The following is a 22,677-nucleotide window of genomic DNA, read 5'->3' on the forward strand; positions in this document are numbered from 1 at the left end:
CCCCACATCAAACTATTTTTCAAACAGCACAGGCTTCAGAAAATCACAAATAGCGATTAAATATTCACTTACTTTTTGAAAATCTTCCTCTGATTTGCACTCCAAAGGGTCCCAGCTACAACATGCATGGTTGTTTTGTTAGATAAAATCCTTCTTTATATCCCAAAAAGTCTGTTTAGTTGGCGCAATCGATTTGAGTAAACCACTCGTTCAACATGCAGAGAAACGAATCCAAAAAGCTACCGCTAAACTTTGTTAAAACAAGTCAAAACACATTACTATTTAATCCTCAGGTACCCTAAAATGTAATTAAACTAAAATATTTCATACGGAAAGAAGTATGTTCAATAGGAAAGCAAATTTAGCAGGTGCGCATCCTCTTCGTTGCTCGCACACAGACTGATTTCCAACTCCAAATTCTTCCTCGTTTGGGAAGAAACAAGCCTGAAACTTTGAACAAAGACTGTTGACATCTAGTGGAAGCCACAGGAATTGCTGGATTTGGATGTGACCCTTTACGTTCCATTGGAAGAGCATGGGCTCTCAAAAAAAAAAACATTCCGGTTGGTTTTTCTTTGGATTTCCTCCTACCCTATCAATTGTGTTATAGTCTCATACAACTTTTTAACATTTCGGCAAACTTCAAAGTGTTTTCTCTCCAATAGTACCAATTATATGCATATCCTAGCATCTGGGCCTGAGTAACAGGCAGTTTACTTTGGGCACGTTAGTCAGACAGGAAGTAGAGAAAAATAGACCCTAGCCTGAAGAAGAAAATGTTCATCCTGTGTGCTACCTATATCCCCCCACTGGAATCTCCATACTTTAATGAGACCAGCTTCTCCATCTTGGAGGTGGAAGTCAGGGACATGTACTAGTCTGTGGCGACCTAAATGCCAGAACCGGACAAGAACCTGACACCCTCAGCTCACAGGGGAAAAAATGCCTGCCTGGAGGTGACAGCATTCCCTCCCCAATATGTCCCCCTAGCCTCAACTGTGACAACATAACCAACTAAAACTCCTGCAGCTCTGTTGCACGCTGGGTATGTACATTGACAATGGTAGGTTTCGAGGGGACTCCTATGGTGGGTACCCTTATAGCTCATCTCTTGGCATTAGTACTGTAGACTATATTATCACTGACCTCAATCCAGAGTCTCTCAAAGCATTCACAGTCAGCCCACTGACACTCCTATCAGACCACAGCAAAATCACAGTCTACTTGAACAGAGTATCAATCATGAGGCATCAAAGCCAAAGGAACTGAGTAAAATTAAGAAATGCTATAGATGGAAGGAATGTAGTGTGGAAATCTACCAAAAAACAATTAGGCAACAACAAATTCAATTCAAATTCAACTTCCTGGACAAAACGTTTCACTGTAATAGGGAAGGTGTACATTTGGCAGTAGAAAATGTCTTCCCTATCAAATCAAAAAATTCAAACAGAAAACCGAAGAAAATGAACAACAATCACAAATGGTTTGATGAAGAATGCAAAAACATAAGAAAGAAATTGAGAAACCTATCCAACCAAAAACATAGAAACCCAGAATACCGGAGTCTATTCCTTCACTATGGTGAATCACTAAAACAATACTGAAATACACTACAGCAAAAGAAGGAACATCACATCAGAAATCAGCTCAATGTAACTGAAGAATCCATAGACTCTCATTCTGGGAAAATTGGAAAACACTAAACAAACAACCCGAAGAGTTATCTATCCAAAATGGAGATGTATGGGTAAACCACCCAATTTTTTTGGGCTCTTTAACAAAGAACAAACAGCAAAAACATATACATGATCAAATACAAATCCTAGAATCAACTATTAAAGACAACCTGAGCCCACTGGATTATCCAATGACCTTGAATGAACTAAAGGACAAAATAAAAACCTTCCAACCCAAAAAGGCCTGTGGTGTTGATGGTATCCTCAATGAAACGATAAACTATACAGACCACAAATTCCAATAGGCTATACTTAAACTCTTTAACATCATCCTTAGCTCTGGCATCTTCCCCAATATTTGGAACCAAGGACTGATCAGCCCAATCCACAAAAGTGGAGAAAAAGTTGACCCCAATAACTACCGTGGGATATGCGTCAACAGCAACCTTGAGAAAATCCTCTGCATTATCATTAACAGCAGACTCGTACATTTCCTCAGTGAAAACATTGGCTTTTTACCAAATTATCGTACGACAGACCACGTATTCACCCTGAACACCCTAATTCACAAACAAACAAGCCAAAACAAAGGCAAAGTCTTCTCATGCTTTGTTGATTTCAAAAAAGCCTTCGCCTTTGGCATGAGGGTCTGGTATACAAATTGATGGAAAGTGGTGTTCGGGTAAAAACATGCAATATTATAAAATCAATGTACACAAACAAGTGTGTGGTTAAAATAGGCAAAAAACACACACATTTCTTCCCACAGGGCCGTGGGGTGAGAAAGGGATGCAGCTTAAGCCCCACCCTCTTCAACATGCAGTTGAAGTCGGAAGTTTACGTACACCTAAGCCACATACATTTAAACTCAGGTTTTCAAAATTCAGGACATTTATTCAGAGTAAAACTTCTCTGTCTTAGGTCAGTTAGGATCACCACTATACTTTAAGAATGTGAAATGTCAGGATTATAGTTGAGAGAATGATTTTTTAAACTTGTATTTCTTTCATCACATTCCCAGTGGGTCAGAAGTTTGAATACTGAATATTGTTTGACTTGGGTCAAACGTTTTGGGAAGCCTTCCACAAGCTTCCCACAATAAGTTGGGTGAATTTCCTCCTGACAGAGCTGGTGTAGCTGAGTCAGGTTTGTAGGCCTCCTTGCTCGCACATGCTTTTTCAGTTCTGCCCACACATGTTCTATTGGATTGAGGTCAGGGCTTTGTGATGGCCACTCCAATACCTTGACTTTTATGTCCTTAAGCCATTTTGCCACAACTTTGGAAGTATGCTTGGGGTCATTGTCCATTTGGAAGACCCATTTGCGACCAAGCTTTAACCTCCTGACTGATGTCTTGAGATGTTGCTTCAATATATCCACATAATTTTCCTGCCTCATGATGCCATCTATTTTGTGAAGTGCACCAGTCCCTCCTGCAGCAAAGCACCCCCACAACATGATGCTGCCACCCCTACAACATGATGCTGCCACCCCTGTGCTTCACGGTTGGGATGGTGTCTTTGGCTTGCAATCCTCCCCATTTTTCCTTCAAATGTAACGATGGTCATTATGGCCAAACAGTTCTATTTTTGTTTCTATCAGACCAGATTACATTTCTTCAAAAAGTATGTTCGTTGTCCCCATGTGGAGTCTGGCTTTTTTATGGCATTTTTTATATCAGTGGCTTCTTCCTTGCTGAGCGGCTTTTCAGGTTACGTCGATATAGGACTTGTTTTACTGTGGATATAGATACTTTTGTACCTGTTTCCTCCAGCATCTTCACAAGGTCCTTTGCTGTTATTCTGAGATCGATTTGCACTTTTCGCACCAAAGTATGTTCATCTTTAGGAGACAGAACGCGTCTCCTTCCTGAGCGGTATGACGGCTGCGTGGTCCCATGGTGTATATACTTGCATACTATTGTTTTTACAGATGAACGTGGTACCTTCAGGCATTTGGAAATTGCTCCCAGGGATGAACCAGACTTGTGGAGGTCTGCAATTTATTTTCTGAGGTCTTGGCTGATTTCTTTAGATTTTCCCATGATGTCAAGCAAAGAGGCACTAAGAGTTTTAAGGTAGGCCTAGAAATACATCCACAGGTACACCTCCAATTGACTCAAATCATGTCAATTATCAGAAGCTTCTAAAGACATGACATAATTTTCTGGAATTTTCCATGCTGTATAAAGGCACAATCAACTTACTGTATGTAAACTTCTGACCCACTGGAATTGTGATACAGTGAGTTATAAGTGAAATAATCTGTCTGTAAACAATTGTTGGAAAAATTACTTGTGTCATGCATGAAGTAGATGTCCTAACCGACTTGCCAAAACTATGGTTTGTTAACAAGAAATTTGTGGAGTGGTTGAAAAATGAGTTTTAATGACTCCAACCTAAGCGTATATAAACTTCCGACTTCAACTGTATATATCAATGAATTGGCGAGGGCACTAGAAAAGTCTGCAGCACCCTACCTCACCCTACTAGAATCTAAAGTCAAATGTCTACTGTTTGCTGATGATCTGGTGCTTCTGTCCCCAACCACGGAGGGCCTACAGCAGCACCTAGATCTTCTGCACAGATTCTGCCAGACCTGGGCCCTGACAGTAAATCTCAGTAAGACCAAAATAATGGTGTTCCAAAAAAGGTCCAGTCACCAGGACCACAAATATAAATTCCATCTAGACACTGTTGCACTAGAGCACACAAAAAACTATACATACCTTGGCCTAAACATCAGCGACACAGGTAACTTCCACATAGCTGGGAACGATCCGAGAGACAAGGCTTAGAAGAGCCTTCTATGCCATCAAAAGTAACTTAAAATTCAACATACCAATTAGGATCTGGCTAAAATACTTGAATTAGTTTTAGGACCCATTGCCCTTTATGGTTTGTGAGGTCTGGGGTCCGCTCAACAACCAATAATTCACAAAATGGGACAAACACCAAATTGAGAGACCCCATGCAGAATTCTGCAAAAATATCCCCCGTGTACAACGTAAAACATCAAATAATGCATGCAGAACTGAATTAGGCTGATACCCGCTAATGATCAAAATCCAGAAATTCAGACGTTAAATTCTACAACCACCTAAAAGGAAGTAATTCCCCAACCTTCATTTAACAAAGCCATCACCTACAGAGAGATGAACCTGGAGAAGAGTCCCTACCTTAGTATTCTTTGTTTTCTTTATTATTTTGGTTAGGTCAGGGTGTGACGAGGGCGGTATGTGTGTTTTGTCTTGTCTAGGGTTTTTTGTATACCAATGCGGTTTTGCTATTATCTAGGTAAATGTAGGTCTATGGTGGCCTGAATTGGTTCCCAATCAGAGACAGCTGTTTATTGTTGTCTCTGATTGGGGATCCTATGTAGGTTGCCATTTTCCATTTTGGTTTTGTGGGTTATTGTCTATGTGTAGTTGCATTTCAGCACTAGCTGTTTATAGCTTTACGTTAGTTTGTTTAAGTGTTCTTCGTTTTAATAAAAGAAGAATGTATTCCAATCACGCTGCGCCTTGGTCTCCTCGTTACGACGAACGTGACAGAATAACCCACCAAACCAGGACCAAGCAGCGTGAAAAGAAGGAACAGCGCTTAATGGGGAGATGGACCTGGGAGGAGATATTAGATGGAGCAGGACCCTGGACACAGCCGGGGGAGTATCGCCGTCCTAAGGAGGAGTTAGAGGCAGCGAAAGCGGAACGGCGAAACTACGAGGATAAATATCGGAGAACAGAGGAACAGCGACGATATGAAGGTACACGGCTAGCACGGAAGTCCGAGAGGCAGCCCCAATCAATTTTTTGGGGGGGAGGCACACGAGGAGATTGGCTGAGTCAGGTAGGAGACCTGAGCCAACTCCTCGTGCTTACCCTATTCTAGCCCGGTGCGATCTATTCCAGCTCCTTGCATTTGACGGGATAGAATGGGCATCCAGCCAGGATGTATTGAGCCAGCTCTATGTTCTGCATCTCCAATGCGTCTCCACGGTCCAGCGTATCCTGTTCCTCTTCCCTGCACTCGCCCTGAGGTGCGTGTCACCAGCCCGGTACCACCAGTGCCGGCACCACGCACCAGGCCTACAGTGCGCCTCGGCAGTCCAGAGCTTCCGGCGACAGTACCCAGTCCAGAGCATCCGGCGACAGTACCCAGTCCAGAGCGTCTGGCGACAGTACCCAGTCCAGATCATCTGGCGACAGTACCCAGTCCAGAGCGTCTGGCGACAGTACCCAGTCCAGAGCGTCTGGCGACAGTACCCAGTCCAGAGCGTCTGGCGACAGTACCCAGTCCAGAGCGTCTGGCGACAGTACCCAGTCCAGAGCGTCTGGCGACAGTTCACAGACCAGAACCTCCAACGACGGGCCACAGACCGGAACCTTCAAAGACGGGCCACAGACCAGAACCTCCAACAACGGGCCACAGTCCGGAACCTCCAATGACGGGCCACAGTCCGGAACCTCCAATGCTGGGCCACAGTCCGGAACCTCCAGCGACGGTCCCCAATCCGGGGTCTCCAGCAACGGTCCCCAGTCCAGAACATCCGGCGATGATCCACGCAGCGAGGGTCCCCTGTCCGGGGCCTACAGCGATGATCCACGGGTCTGTGCTACAAGAGCGGACTCAGTGTAAAGAAGGGGGGCGGCGTCCAGAACCAAAGCCGCCACCGAGGTTAGATGCCAACCCAGACCCTCCCATATAGGTTTAGGTTTGCTGCCGGGAGTCCGCACCTTTGGGGGGGGGGGGGGGGGGGGGGGGTGTACTGTCATGCCCTGACCTTAGTTAGCTTTGTTTTCTTTATTATTTTGGTTAGGTCAGGGTGTGACGAGGGTGGTATGTGTGTTTTTGTCTTGTCTAGGTTTTTTTTGTATATCTATGGGGTTTTGATATTGTCTAGGTAAATGTAGGTCTATGGTGGCCTGAATTGGTTCCCAATCAGAGACAGCTGTTTATCGTTGTCTCTGATTGGGGATCCTATGTAGGTTGCCATTTTCCATTTTGGTTTTGTGGGTTATTGTCTATGTGTAGTTGCATTTCAGCACTAGCTGTTTATAGCTTTACATGAGTTTGTTTAAGCGTTCTTCGTTTAATAAAAGAAGAATGTATTCCAATCACGCTGTGCCTTGGTCTCCTCGTTATGACGAAGGTGACAGAATAACCCACCAAACCAGGACCAAGCAGCGTGAAAAGAAGGAACAGCGCTTAATGGGGAGATGGACCTGGGAGGAGATATTAGATGGAGCAGGACCCTGGACACAGCCGGGGGAGTATCGCCGTCCTAAGGAGGAGTTAGAGGCAGCGAAAGCGGAAGCAAGCTTCCCTAAGCAAGCTGGTCCTGGGGCTCTGTTCACACACAGACCCCACAGAGCCCCAGGACAGCAACACACAATTAGACGCAACTAAATCATGAGAAAACAATTATTCCTTGACACATTGGAAAGATTTAACAAAAAAATAAAGCACCTAATAATGTTACTTGGTCCTAAACAGAGAGTGGCAGAATACCTGACCACTGTGACTGACCCTAAACATGAGGAAAGATTTGACTATGTACAGACTCAGTGAGCATAGCCTTGCTATTGAGAAAGGCGGCCGTAGGCAGACATGGCTCTCAAGAGAAGACAGGCTATTTGCACACTGACCACAAAATGAGGTGGAAACTGAGCTGCACTTCCTAACCTCTTGTGCAATGTATGACCATATTAGAGACACATATCTCCCTCAGATTACACTGATCCACAAAGAATTCAAAAACAAACCCAATTTTGATAAACTCCCATATCTACTGGGTGAAATTCCACAGGGTTCCATCACAGCAGCAAGATTTGTGACCTGCTGCCACAAGAAAAGGGCAACCAGTGAAAAACAAACACCATTGTAAATACAACCCATATGTATTTTAACCATTTGCACATCGTTACAACACTGTATATAGACATAATATGACACTTGACCTGTCTTTAGTCTTTTGGAACTTCTGTGAGTGTAATGTTTACTGTTCATTTGTATTGTTTATTTCACTTCTGTATATTATCTAGTTCACTTGCTTTAGCAATGTTAAAATATGTTTCCCATGCCAATAAAGCCCCTTGAGAGAGAGAGAGAGAGAGAAAATGCCAGAATGTGCTGAAGGGAGGGAGGGAGGGGGAAGAGGGTGGGAGTGGGGAGCTCCTCTGAGTGGTTCCTTCTGCATGCATAGCACTCTCTCTGTTCTGTTCTAAACACGTGGTGCTTCTTACTCACTCTTACTCTCTCTCCTTCTTACTCACTCTTACTCTCTCTCGTTCTCTCTCTCTCGTTCTCTCTCTCCTCTCTCTCTCTCCTTCTCTCTATCGCTCGCTCTGTTTCTTCACTCTTGTCCTGAATTCCAGGGAGACGTCCTCACGGTCATCAGAGGAGCGAATTAAAACTGGATTGAAGGAAAGCTGGGAGACAAAGTTGTCATTTTCCCTTTCCAGTTCACTGAGGTTAGTCCTTTCTGTTCCTATCTGTCTATGCCGTGTATAGTGAGAGTACCGTGCGGATAGATATGATCAACGTTGTGATACCTACCCTCTCAGGACCCTATACATTGGTATTATGTAATAAAGTCTTTAATGTGGTTAATACTGGCTCAGTGCTGGGGCAGTACTTTGATTCCTCTCAAATCTCTCCTCCTTGATTAATACTTAAATGTCAGGCCTTCTGCACTGCAGTGTAGTGAGGCGAATAGAGCAAATCCTGCTCTCCCTACTGAGTCTGGCTCAAATTGCTCCCTGATCCCTATAAAGTGCACTACTTCTACCAAGGGCCCTCTTCTCTTTCCTCCTTTCCTATATGCCACTCTTCTGTTCTATATTTAACCTTCCTTTCTTCTATCTAACACTCTCTTTCCTCCTACCTCATCTTCTTTCCTCTCCTCGTTCTCTTTCCTCTCCTCCTTCTCTTTCCTCTCCTCTTTCCTCTCCTCTTTCTTCTCCTCTTTCCTCTCCTCTTTCCTGATGTTTCCTCTCATATCTCCTCTCCTCTTTCCTCTCCTCTTTCCTCTCCTCATATCTCCTCTCCTCTTTCCTCTCCTCTTTCCTCTCCTCATATCTCCTCTCCTCTTTCCTCTCCTTTTTCCTCTCCTCGTTCCTCTCCTCTTTCCTCTCCTCATATCTCCTCTCCTCTTTCCTCTACTCTTTCCTCTCCTCTTTCCTCTCCTCTTTCCTCTCCTCATATCTCCTCTCCTCTTTCCTCTCCTCATATCTCCTCTACTCTTTCCTCTTCTCTCCTCATATCTCCTCTCCTCTTTCCTCTCCTCTTTCCTCTCCTCTTTCCACTACTCTTTTCTCTACTCATATCTCCTTTCCTCTCCTCTTTCCTCTCCTCTCTTTCCTCATGTTTCCTCTCATATCTCCTCTCCTCTTTCCTCACCTCTCTTTCCTCATGTTTCCTCTCATATCTCCTCTCCTCTTTCCTCTCCTCATCTTTCCTCTCATATCTCCTCTCCTTTCCTCTCCTCTTTCCTCTCCTCTCTTTCCTCATGTTTCCTCTCATATCTCCTCTCCTCTTTCTTCTCCTCATCTTTCCTCATGTTTCCTCTCATATCTCCTCTCCTCTTTCCTCTCCTCCTCTTTCCTCATGTTTCCTCTCATATCTCCTCTCCTCTTTCCTCTCCTCTCTTTCCTCATGTTTCCTCTCATATCTCCTCTCCTCTTTCCTCTCCTCTGCTTCCCTGCTCACCTGCTCTGCCTGTGTTGCAGCATCACTCTGCTCCACTCTGCCTCCTGCTTGTCTCAACATCCGTCACGATTGACTGCCTGTCTCAACGGGGGCTTTTCTGCCTGCCTGCCTGCCTAACTGCCTAGAGAGCCTAGAGAGCCAAGAGAGCCAACAAGTGCAGCATGACAGCTAAGGAGTGAGAGAATACAGGCTTCTTTAAAACAGCTGCGTCACAGATCATAGATGACCACAGTGGGGATCCAAGGGATGGCAGGTAAAGTTGCTGAGAGAGGGTGAAGGAGGAGGGAGAGGGAAGAGGGAGAAGGAGGAGGGAGGAGGGAGAGGGAGGAGGGAGAGGAGGAGGGAGGAGGGAAAGGAGGAGGGAGAGGAGAGAAGGATGAGGGAGGAGGGAGAAGGAGGAGGGAGAGGAGGGAGAAGGAGGAGAGAGAAGGAGGAGGGAGAAGGAGGAGGGAGAGGGAGGAGGGAGAGGGAGGAGGGAGGAGGGAGAGGAGGAGGGAGCGGGAGGAGGGAGAGGAGGAGGGAGGAGGGAGAGGGAGAGGAGGAGGGAGCGGGAGGAGGGAGAAGGTTGAGGGAGGAGGGAGAGGGAGGAGGGAGGAGGGAGAGGGAGAGGAGGAGGGAGCGGGAGGAGGGAGAAGTTGAGGGAGGAGGGAGAAGGAGGAGGGAGAGGGAGAGGGAGGAGGGAGAGGGTTGAGGAAGGAGGGAGAGGAGGAGGGAGTAGGGAGGAGGGAGAGGAGGAAGGAGGAGGGAGGAGGGAGAAGGATGAGGGAGGAGGGAGAAGGGAGGGAGAGGAGGGAGAAGGAGGAGGGAGAAGGAGGAGGGAGGAGGGAGAGGGAGGAGGGAGAGGGTTGAGGAAGGAAGGAGAGGAGGAGGGAAGGAGGGAGGAGGGAGAGAGGAGGAAGGAGGAGGGAGAGGGAGAGGAGGAGGGAGCGGGAGGAGGGAGAGGAGGAAGGAGGAGGGAGAGGGAGAGGAGGAGGGGAGGGGGAGGAGGGAGAGGAGGAGGGAGGAGGGAGAGGGAGAGGAGGAGGGAGGAGGGAGAGGGAGAGGAGGAGGGAGCGGGAGGAGGAGAAGGTTGCGGGGAGGGAGAGGGAGGAGGGAGGAGGGAGAGGGAGAGGAGGAGGGAGGAGGGAGAGGGAGAGGAGGAGGGAGCGGGAGGAGGGAGAGGAAGGTTGAGGGAGGAGGAGAGGGAGAGGAGGAGGGAGCGGGAGGAAAAGGTTGAGGGAGGAAGGAAGGAGGATTTCCTCTGTTTGTGATCAACAGTTTCATATTCTCAGGGAGATTAGGAGTGAGTGGGTTCTCAATATATGTTCTCTCACTTTCTTTCTCTCTCGGCCTCTCCCTGTCACTCGGTCTCTCACTCTCTCGGTCTCTCCCTGTCACTAGGTCTCTCACTCTCTCGGTCTCTCCCTGTCACTCGGTCTCTCACTCTCTCGGTCTCTCCCTGTCACGAGGTCTCTCACTCTCTCGGTCTCTCACTCTCTCGGGCTCTCCCTGTCACTCGGTCTCTCACTCTCTCGGTCTCTCCCTGTCACTCGGTCTCTCACTCTCTCGGTCTCCACCTGTCACTCGGTCTCTCACTCTCTCGGTCTCTCCCTGTCACTCAGTCTCTCGGTCTCTCCCCGTCACTCGGTCTCTCACTCTCTCGGTCTCTCCCTGTCACTCAGTCTCTCGGTCTCTCTCCCCGTCACTCGGTCTCTCACTCTCTCGGCCTCTCACTCTCTCGGTCTCTCAGTCTCTCACTCTCTCAGTCTCTCCCCGTCACTCGGTCTCTCACTCTCTCGGTCTCTCCTTGTCACTCGGTCTCTCAGTCTCTCGGTCTCTCCCTGTCTCTCAGTATCTCGGTCTCTCCCTGTCACTCAGTCTCTCAGTCTCTCCCTGTCACTCGATCTCTCACTCTCTCGGTCTCTCCCTGTCACTCGGTCTCTCAGTCCCTCATCTCTCCCTGTCACTCGGTCTCACAGTCTCTCCCTATCACTCGGTCTCTCAGTCTCAGTCTCTCATTGTCACTCGGTCTCTCCTTGTCATTCAGTCTCTCCCAACATTCAGTCTCTCCCTGTCATTCGGTCTCTCATCTCTCCCTGTCACTCGGTCTCTCCCTGTCATTCAGTCTCTCCCTGTCATTTGGTCTCTCCCTGTCATTCGGTCTCTCATCTCTCCCTGTCACTCGGTCTCTCCCTGTCATTCAGTCTCTCCCTGTCACTTGGTCTCTCCCTGTCATTCAGTCTCTCCCTGTCACTCGGTCTCTCCCTGTCATTCAGTCTCTCCCTGTCATTCGGTCTCTCCCTGTCACTCGGTCTCTCAGTCTCAGTCTCTCATTGTTACTCGGTCTCTCCCTGTCATTCAGTCTCTCCCTGTCATTCGGTCTCTCCCTGTCACTCGGTCTCACAGTCACTCCCTGGCACTCGGTCTCTCCCTGTCACTCGGTCTCTCCCTGTCACTAGGTCTCTCCCTGTCACTCGGTCTCTCCCTGTCACTCGGTCTCTCACTCTCTCATTGTCACTCGGTCTCTCAGTCTCTCGGTCTCTACCTGTCACTCGGTCTCGCACTCTCTCAGTCTCTCATTGTCACTCGGTCTCTCAGTCACTCGGTCTCTCCCTGTCATTCAGTCTCTAATCGGTCTCTCCCTGTCACTCGGTCTCTCGGTCTCTCCCTGTCACTAGGTCTCTCTCTGTCATTCAGTCTCTCAGTCTCTCCCTGTCGCTCAGTCTCTCTCAGTCTCTCGGTCTCTCCCTGTCACTCGGTCTCTCACTCTCTAATTGTCACTGGGTCTCTCAGTCTCTCGGTCTCTCCCTATCACTCGGTCTCTCACTCTCAGTCTCTCCCTGTCACTCGGTCTCTCCCTGTCACTCGGTCTCTCACTCTCTCGGTCTCTCCCTGTCACTCGGTCTCTCACTCTCTCGGTCTCTCCGTGTCACTCGGTCTCTCAGTCTCACTCTCTCATTGTCCACTCGGTCTCTCCTTGTCATTCAGTCTCTCCCTGTCATTCGGTCTCTCCCTGTCACTCGGTCTCTCAGTCCCTCATCTCTCCCTGTCACTTGGTCTCACAGTCTCTCCCTGTCACTCGGTCTCACAGTCTCTCCCTATCACTCGGTCTCTCAGTCTCAGTCTCTCATTGTCACTCGGTCTCTCCTTGTCATTCAGTCTCTCCCAACATGCAGTCTCTCCCTGTCATTCGGTCTCTCATCTCTCCCTGTCACTCGGTCTCTCCCTGCCATTCAGTCTCTCCCTGTCATTTGGTCTCTCCCTGTCATTCGGTCTCTCATCTCTCCCTGTCACTCGGTCTCTCCCTGTCATTCAGTCTCTCCCTGTCACTCGGTCTCTCCCTGTCATTCAGTCTCTCCCTGTCATTCGGTCTCTCCCTGTCACTCGGTCTCTCAGTCTCAGTCTCTCATTTTTACTCGGTCTCTCCCTGTCATTCAGTCTCTCCCTGTCATTCAGTCTCTCCCTGTCATTCGGTCTCTCCCTGTCACTCGGTCTCACAGTCTCAGTCTCTCATTGTCACTCGGTCTCTCCCTGTCATTCAGTCTCTCCCTGTCATTCGGTCTCTCCCTGTCACTCGGTCTCTCAGTCTCAGTCTCTCATTGTCACTCGGTCTCTCCCTGTCATTCAGTCTCTCCCTGTCATTCAGTCTCTCCCTGTCACTCGGTCTCTCCCTGTCATTCAGTCTCTCCCTGTCATTCAGTCTCTCCCTGTCACTCGGTCTCTCCCTGTCATTCAGTCTCTCCCTGTCATTCGGTCTCTCTATCACTCTCTCTCTCGGTCTCTCCCTGTCACTCGGTCTCCCACTCTCTCGGTCTCTCACTCTCTCGGTCTCTCACTCTCTGTCTCTCCCTGTCACTCGGTCTCTCCCTATCATTCGGTCTCTCCCTGTCATTCGGTCTCTCCCTGTCACTCGGTCTCTCAGTCTCAGTCTCTCATTGTTACTCGGTCTCTCCCTGTCATTCAGTCTCTCCCTGTCATTCAGTCTCTCCCTGTCATTCGATCTCTCCCTGTCACTCGGTCTCTCAGTCTCAGTCTCTCATTGTCACTTGGTCTCTCCCTGTCATTCAGTCTCTCCCTGTCATTCGGTCTCTCCTGTCACTCGGTCTCTCAGTCTCAGTCTCTCATTGTCACTCGGTCTCTCCCTGTCATTCAGTCTCTCCATGTCATTCGGTCTCTCCCTGTCACTCGGTCTCTCAGTCTCAGTCTCTCATTGTTACTCGGTCTCTCCCTGTCATTCAGTCTCTCCCTGTCATTCGGTCTCTCCCTGTCACTCGGTCTCACAGTCACTCCCTGGCACTCGGTCTCTCCCTGTCACTCGGTCTCTCCCTGTCACTAGGTCTCTCCCTGTCACTCGGTCTCTCCCTGTCACTCGGTCTCTCACTCTCTCAGTCTCTCATTGTCACTCGGTCTCTCAGTCTCTCGGTCTCTACCTGTCACTCGGTCTCTCCCTGTCACTCGGTCTCTCACTCTCTCTGTCTCTCATTGTCACTCGGTCTCTCAGTCACTCGGTCTCTCCCTGTCATTCAGTCTCTAATCGGTCTCTCCCTGTAATTCGGTCTCTCGGTCTCTCCCTGTCACTAGGTCTCTCTCTGTCATTCAGTCTCTCAGTCTCTCCCTGTCGCTCAGTCTCTCTCAGTCTCTCGGTCTCTCCCTGTCACTCGGTCTCTCACTCTCTAATTGTCACTGGGTCTCTCAGTCTCTCGGTCTCTCCCTATCACTCGGTCTCTCACTCTCAGTCTCTCCCTGTCACTCGGTCTCTCCCTGTCACTCGGTCTCTCACTCTCTCGGTCTCTCCCTGTCACTCGGTCTCTCACTCTCTCGGTCTCTCCGTGTCACTCGGTCTCTCAGTCTCACTCTCTCATTGTCACTCGGTCTCTCCTTGTCATTCAGTCTCTCCCTGTCATTCGGTCTCTCCCTGTCACTCGGTCTCTCAGTCCCTCATCTCTCCCTGTCACTTGGTCTCACAGTCTCTCCCTGTCACTCGGTCTCACAGTCTCTCCCTATCACTCGGTCTCTCAGTCTCAGTCTCTCATTGTCACTCGGTCTCTCCTTGTCATTCAGTCTCTCCCAACATGCAGTCTCTCCCTGTCATTCGGTCTCTCATCTCTCCCTGTCACTCGGTCTCTCCCTGCCATTCAGTCTCTCCCTGTCATTTGGTCTCTCCCTGTCATTCGGTCTCTCATCTCTCCCTGTCACTCGGTCTCTCCCTGTCATTCAGTCTCTCCCTGTCACTCGGTCTCTCCCTGTCATTCAGTCTCTCCCTGTCATTCGGTCTCTCCCTGTCACTCGGTCTCTCAGTCTCAGTCTCTCATTTTTACTCGGTCTCTCCCTGTCATTCAGTCTCTCCCTGTCATTCAGTCTCTCCCTGTCATTCGGTCTCTCCCTGTCACTCGGTCTCACAGTCTCAGTCTCTCATTGTCACTCGGTCTCTCCCTGTCATTCAGTCTCTCCCTGTCATTCGGTCTCTCCCTGTCACTCGGTCTCTCAGTCTCAGTCTCTCATTGTCACTCGGTCTCTCCCTGTCATTCAGTCTCTCCCTGTCATTCAGTCTCTCCCTGTCACTCGGTCTCTCCCTGTCATTCAGTCTCTCCCTGTCATTCAGTCTCTCCCTGTCACTCGGTCTCTCCCTGTCATTCAGTCTCTCCCTGTCATTCGGTCTCTCTATCACTCTCTCTCTCGGTCTCTCCCTGTCACTCGGTCTCCCACTCTCTCGGTCTCTCACTCTCTCGGTCTCTCACTCTCTGTCTCTCCCTGTCACTCGGTCTCTCCCTATCATTCGGTCTCTCCCTGTCATTCGGTCTCTCCCTGTCACTCGGTCTCTCAGTCTCAGTCTCTCATTGTTACTCGGTCTCTCCCTGTCATTCAGTCTCTCCCTGTCATTCAGTCTCTCCCTGTCATTCGATCTCTCCCTGTCACTCGGTCTCTCAGTCTCAGTCTCTCATTGTCACTTGGTCTCTCCCTGTCATTCAGTCTCTCCCTGTCATTCGGTCTCTCCTGTCACTCGGTCTCTCAGTCTCAGTCTCTCATTGTCACTCGGTCTCTCCCTGTCATTCAGTCTCTCCATGTCATTCGGTCTCTCCCTGTCACTCGGTCTCTCAGTCTCAGTCTCTCATTGTTACTCGGTCTCTCCCTGTCATTCAGTCTCTCCCTGTCATTCGGTCTCTCCCTGTCACTCGGTCTCACAGTCACTCCCTGGCACTCGGTCTCTCCCTGTCACTCGGTCTCTCCCTGTCACTAGGTCTCTCCCTGTCACTCGGTCTCTCCCTGTCACTCGGTCTCTCACTCTCTCAGTCTCTCATTGTCACTCGGTCTCTCAGTCTCTCGGTCTCTACCTGTCACTCGGTCTCTCCCTGTCACTCGGTCTCTCACTCTCTCTGTCTCTCATTGTCACTCGGTCTCTCAGTCACTCGGTCTCTCCCTGTCATTCAGTCTCTAATCGGTCTCTCCCTGTAATTCGGTCTCTCGGTCTCTCCCTGTCACTAGGTCTCTCTCTGTCATTCAGTCTCTCAGTCCTCTCCCTGTCGCTCAGTCTCTCTCAGTCTCTCGGTCTCTCCCTGTCACTCGGTCTCTCACTCTCTAATTGTCACTGGGTCTCTCAGTCTCTCGGTCTCTCCCTATCACTCGGTCTCTCACTCTCAGTCTCTCCCTGTCACTCGGTCTCTCCCTGTCACTCGGTCTCTCACTCTCTCGGTCTCTCCCTGTCACTCGGTCTCTCACTCTCTCGGTCTCTCCGTGTCACTCGGTCTCTCAGTCTCACTCTCTCATTGTCACTCGGTCTCTCCTTGTCATTCAGTCTCTCCCTGTCATTCGGTCTCTCCCTGTCACTCGGTCTCTCAGTCCCTCATCTCTCCCTGTCACTCGGTCTCACAGTCTCTCCCTGTCACTCGGTCTCACAGTCTCTCCCTATCACTCGGTCTCTCAGTCTCAGTCTCTCATTGTCACTCGGTCTCTCCTTGTCATTCAGTCTCTCCCAACATGCAGTCTCTCCCTGTCATTCGGTCTCTCATCTCTCCCTATCACTCGGTCTCTCCCTGTCATTCAGTCTCTCCCTGTCATTTGGTCTCTCCCTGTCATTCGGTCTCTCATCTCTCCCTGTCACTCGGTCTCTCCCTGTCATTCAGTCTCTCCCTGTCACTCGGTCTCTCCCTGTCATTCAGTCTCTCCCTGTCATTCGGTCTCTCCCTGTCACTCGGTCTCTCAGTCTCAGTCTCTCATTGTTACTCGGTCTCTCCCTGTCATTCAGTCTCTCCCTGTCATTCAGTCTCTCCCTGTCATTCGGTCTCTCCCTGTCACTCGGTCTCTCAGTCTCAGTCTCTCATTGTCACTCGGTCTCTCCCTGTCATTCAGTCTCTCCCTGTCATTCGGTCTCTCCCTGTCACTCGGTCTCTCAGTCTCAGTCTCTCATTGTCACTCGGTCTCACCTGTCATTCAGTCTCTCCCTGTCATTCAGTCTCTCCCTGTCACTCGGTCTCTCCTGTCATTCAGTCTCTCCCTGTCATTCGGTCTCTCTATCACTCTCTCTCTCGGTCTCTCCCTGTCACTCGCGGTCTCTCCCTGTCACTCGGTCTCCCACTCTCTCTGTTTTCACTCTCGGTCTCTCACTCTCTCGGTCTCTTCCTTTCTCTCTGTCTCTCTCTGTCTCTCTCTCTCTCGCTCTCTCTCTTTCTCTGTCTCTCTCTATGTGTCCTCTTGGTCTCTCTCGGTCTCTCTCTCTGTGTCTCTCTCTCTCTCTCTCTCTCGCTCTGTCTCTCTCTGTGTCCTCTCGGTCACTCTCGGTCTCTCTCCATCTCTCTCTCGCTCTGTCTCTCTCTGTCCTCTCGGTCACTCTCGGTCTCTCTCCATCTCTCTCTCTCTCTCTCGCTCTGTCTCTCTCTCTGTGTCCTCTCCATCTCTCTCTCTCGGATCCTGTAAAACGTGTTTCTTCTCTCCTAGCCAATCACAGCGGCAGCAGCCAAGCTTCTGGAGGGAAAGCCTTGGAAGGGGAGTGACATCTCGGCTGGATCTTGCCCACGGATCAGGAGTGAGAGTGGGTTTAGCAACAGCGGGACCGGTGACTCAACAAACCCCAGCTGGACAACCTGCTCTCAGGGCGCCCGTCTGACAGCCTCACAGACCCCCACATTCTGCTTGAACCCCCCCCACCACCACCCCTAGGAAACTGTAACAAGCTGCTAACGTCAACAGTGTGTACCAGCCAACCCAGGGGCAGGCTAAGCCACCCAGCGTGAGTGCCCTCAAGAGCCTGAACCAGCCTGAACCCCCCCCCCCCTGCCAATCACAGCTCCTCTAACCGCTCAGGCTCAGGTGTGACCTCCCAGTGCGTGAAACGAAGCACTGGCGGACACCTGTCACAAAAGGTGAGTCCTCAGATGTGTGTGTGTGTGTGTGCGTGCTGCGTGCGTGTGTGTGTGCGTGCAGGGGAGTGTAGAGGATTTGGATAAAGCTTCAAGCCATTTACTCTGTTGCTTAGTGTCTTGGTGTTGACTTTGCTTCTTACATAGTAAGATCTGGTTTGCTTTTGGTTATATTCTTCCTCCTTGGAATTCCCCATAAATGTCTATTGCTGTTGTCTAAAGATCTCTGTGGAATGCCAGGGTTTTCATCGACTAGAGAGAGAACACTTCCCACCTCTTCCGCCGTCCCACCTCCTCTCCTCCTCCTCTCCTCATCTCCTCCTCTTGCCTCCATCTTTCTTCCTCGAGTTTTCCTTTCATATCCATATCTACACTGTTTTAAGACTAACTAGTCTTGTAACACAGGCTGTTTTCAGACTAACTAGTCCTTTAAGACAGGCTGTTTTCAGACTAACTAGTCCTTTAACACAGGCTGTTTTCAGACTAACTAGTCCTTTAAGACAGGCTGTTTTCAGACTAACTAGTCCTTTAACACAGGCTGTTTCAGACTAACTAGTCCTTTAAGATAGGCTGTTTTCAGACTAACTAATCCTTTAAGACAGGTTGTTTCAGACTAACTAGTCCTTTAACACAGGCTGTTTACAGGATAACTAGTCCTTTAAGACAGGCTGTTTTCAGACTAACTAGTCCTTTAACACAGGCTGTTTTCAGACTAACTAGTCCTGTAACACAGGCTGTTTACAGGATAACTAGTCCTTTAACACAGGTCGTTTACAGGATAACTAGTCCTGTAACACAGGCTGTTTTCAGACTAACTAGTCCTTTAAGACAGGCTGTTTTCAGACTAACTAGTCCTGTAACACAGGCTGTTTTCAGACTAACTAGTCCTAATACAGGCCTGTTCACAGACTAACTAGTCCTTTAACACAGGCTGTTTACAGGATAACTAGTCCTGTAACACAGGCTGTTTACAGGATAACTAGTTGGTAAGCAGGCTGTTTTCTGTTTTGATAGATAGATGGAGTGAGGGAGTGAATGATAGATAGATGGAGGGAGGGAGTGAATGATAGATGGAGGGAGTGAATGATAGATAGATGGAGGGAATGAATGATAGATAGATGGAGGGAGGGAGTGAATGATAGATAGATGGAGGGAGTGAATGATAGATAGATGGAGGGAGTGAATGACAGATAGATGGAGGGAGTGAATGAATAGATAGATAGATGGAGGGAGTGAAGGATAGATAGATAGATGGAGGGAGTGAATGATAGATAGATGGAGGGTGTGAATGATAGATAGATGGAGGGAGTGAATGATAGATAAATGGAGGGAGTGAATGATAGATAGATGGAGGGAGTGAATGATAGATAGATGGAGGGAGTGAATGATAGATAGATGGAGGGAGGGAGTGAATGAGATAGATGGAGGGAGTGAATGAGATAGATGGAGGGAGTGAATGATAGATAGATAGATAGATAGATAGATGGAGGGAGTGAATGATAGATAGATGGAGGGAGTGAATGGATAGATAGATGGAGGGAGTGAATGATAGATAGATGGAGGGAGGGAGTAAATGATAGATAGATGGAGGGATGGAGTGAATGATAGATAGATGGGGGGATGGAGTGAATGATAGATAGATGGGGGATGGAGTGAATGATAGATAGATGGAGGGAGGGAGTGAATGAGATAGATGAAGGGGATGGAGTGAATGATAGATAGATGGAGGGAGGGAGTGAATGAGATAGATGGAGGGAGTGAATGATAGATAGATAGATAGATGGAGGGAGTGAATGATAGATAGATAGATGGAGGGAGTGAATGATAGATAGATAGATTGAGGGAGTGAATGATAGATAGATAGATGGAGGGAGTGAATGATAGATAGATAGATGGAGGGAGTGAATGATAGATAGATGGAGGGAGTGAATGATAGATAGATGGAGGGAGTGGATGATAGATAGATGGAGGAGTGAATGATAGATAGATAGATGGAGGGATGGAGTGAATGATAGATAGATGGGGATGGAGTGAATGATAGATAGATGGAGGGAGTGAATGATAGATAGATGGAGGGAGGGAGTGAATGAGATAGATGGAGGGATGGAGTGAATGAGATAGATGGAGGGAATGAATGATAGATAGATAGATGAGGGAGTGAATGATAGATAGATAGATGGAGGGAGTGAATGATAGATAGATAGATGGAGGGAGTGAATGATAGATAGATAGATGGAGGGAGTGAATGATAGATAGATGGAGGGAGTGAATGGATAGATAGATAGATGGAGGGAGTGAATGATAGATAGATAGATGGAGGGAGTGAATGATAGATAGATAGATGGAGGGAGTGAATGATAGATAGATAGATGGAGGGAGTGAATGATAGATAGATAGATGGAGGGAGTGAATGATAGATAGATAGATGGAGGGAGTGAATGATAGATGGAGGGAGTGAATGATAGATAGATGGAGGGAGTGAATGATAGATAGATGGAGGGAGGGAGTGAATGATAGATAGATGGAGGGAGTGAAAGATAGATAGAGGGAGGGAGTGAATGATAGATAGATGGAGGGAGTGAATGAGATAGATGGAGGAGTGAATGATAGATGGAAGGAGGGAGTGAATGATAGATAGATGGAGGGATGGAGTGAATGATAGATAGATGGGAGGGAGTGAATGATAGATAGATGGAGGGATGGAGTGAATGATATATAGATGGAGGGAGTGAATGAGATAGATGGAGGGTGTGAATGATAGATAGATGGAGGGAGGGAGTGAATGATAGATAGATGGAGGGAGTGAATGAGATAGATGGAGGGAGTGAATGAGATAGATGGAGGGAGGGGGGGAGTGAATGATAGATGGAGGGAGGGAGTGAATGAGATAGATGGAGGGAGTGAATGATAGATAGATGGAGGGAGTGAATGATAGATAGATGGAGGGAGGGAGTGAATGAGAGATAGATGGAGGGAGGGAGTGGATGAGATAGATGGAGGAGTGAATGATAGATAGATAGATGGAGGGAGTGAATGATAGATAGATAGATGGAGGGAGTGAATGATAGATAGATAGATGGAGGGAGTGAAGGATAGATAGATAGATGGAGGGAGTGAATGATAGATAGATGGAGGGTGTGAATGATAGATGGAGGGAGTGAATGATAGATAAATGGAGGGAGTGAATGATAGATAGATGGAGGGAGTGAATGATAGATAGATGGAGGGATGGAGTGAATGATATATAGATGGAGGGAGTGAATGAGATAGATGGAGGGTGTGAATGATAGATAGATGGAGGGAGGGAGTGAATGATAGATAGATGGAGGGAGTGAATGAGATAGATGGAGGGAGTGAATGAGATAGATGGAGGGAGGGAGTGAATGATAGATGGGAGGGAGGGAGTGAATGAGAGATAGATGGAGGGAGGGAGTGGATGAGATAGATGGAGGGAGTGAATGATAGATAGATAGATGGAGGGAGTGAATGATAGATAGATAGATGGAGGGAGTGAATGATAGATAGATAGATGGAGGGAGTGAAGGATAGATAGATAGATGGAGGGAGTGAATGATAGATAGATGGAGGGTGTGAATGATAGATAGATGGAGGGAGTGAATGATAGATAAATGGAGGGAGTGAATGATAGATAGATGGAGGGAGTGAATGATAGATAGATGGAGGGAGTGAATGATAGATAGATGGAGGGAGGGAGTGAATGAGATAGATGGAGGGAGTGAATGATAGATAGATGGAGGGTGTGAATGATAGATAGATGGAGGGAGTGAATGATAGATAAATGGAGGGAGTGAATGATAGATAGATGGAGGGAGTGAATGATAGATAGATAGATGGAGGGAGTGAATGAATAGATAGATAGATGGAGTGAGTGAAGGGATAGATAGATAGATGGAGGGAGTGAATGAGATAGATGGAGGGTGTGAATGAGATAGATGGAGGGAGGGAGTGAATGGTAGATAGATGGAGGGAGTGAATGAGATAGATGGGAGGGAGTGAATGAGATAGATGGAGGGAGGGGGGAGTGAATGATAGATGGAGGGAGGGATGAATGAGATAGATGGAGGGAGTGAATGATAGATAGATGGAGGGAGTGAATGATAGATAGATGGAGGGAGGGAGTGAATGAGAGATAGATGGAGGGAGGGAGTGGATGAGATGGAGGGAGTGAATGATAGATAGATAGATGGAGGGAGTGAATGATAGATAGATAGATGGAGGGAGTGAATGATAGATAGATAGATGGAGGGAGTGAAGGATAGATAGATAGATGGAGGAGTGAATGATAGATAGATGGAGGGTGTGAATGATAGATAGATGGAGGGAGTGAATGATAGATAAATGGAGGGAGTGAATGATAGATAGATGGAGGGAGTGAATGATAGATAGATGGAGGGATGGAGTGAATGATATATAGATGGAGGGAGTGAATGAGATAGATGGAGGGTGTGAATGATAGATAGATGGGAGGGAGGGAGTGAATGATAGATAGATAGGGAGTGAATGAGATAGATGGAGGGAGTGAATGAGATAGATGGAGGGAGGGGGGGAGTGAATGATAGATGGAGGGAGGGAGTGAATGAGAGATAGATGGAGGGAGGGAGTGGATGAGATAGATGGAGGGAGTGAATGATAGATAGATAGATGGAGGGAGTGAATGATAGATAGATAGATGGAGGGAGTGAATGATAGATAGATAGATGGAGGGAGTGAAGGATAGATAGATAGATGGAGGGAGTGAATGATAGATAGATGGAGGGTGTGAATGATAGATAGATGGAGGGAGGAGTGAATGATAGATAAATGGAGGGAGTGAATGATAGATAGATGGAGGGAGTGAATGATAGATAGATGGAGGGAGTGAATGATAGATAGATGGAGGGAGGGAGTGAATGAGATAGATGGAGGGAGTGAATGATAGATAGATGGAGGGTGTGAATG

The 22,677-nt window shown here is 48.1% G+C and overlaps 1 protein-coding gene across 2 annotated transcripts in view; it reads left to right on the top strand.

Moving 5' to 3' along the window:
• Positions 1 to 7,876: 7,876 nt before the first annotated feature.
• LOC118946054 (E3 ubiquitin-protein ligase SH3RF3) overlaps positions 7,877 to 22,677 on the top strand; it is a 32,449-nt gene continuing 17,648 nt past the window's right edge. Inside the window, exons 1-3 of one of the 2 annotated variants that reach the window (XM_090220764.1) lie at positions 7,891 to 8,148; positions 9,406 to 9,638; positions 17,297 to 17,721. The gene's annotated coding sequence lies outside the window, so the exon portion shown is untranslated. Of the gene's footprint in view, positions 8,149 to 9,405; positions 9,639 to 17,296; positions 17,722 to 22,677 lie in introns of both variants that reach the window. The other variant, XM_090220763.1, reaches the window with a different exon arrangement.

The sequence above is a fragment of the Oncorhynchus mykiss genome, chromosome 25, assembly GCF_057628025.1.
Source record: "Oncorhynchus mykiss isolate SJ-2025 chromosome 25, ASM5762802v1, whole genome shotgun sequence".
In the NCBI taxonomy this organism is placed as follows: domain Eukaryota; kingdom Metazoa; phylum Chordata; class Actinopteri; order Salmoniformes; family Salmonidae; genus Oncorhynchus; species Oncorhynchus mykiss.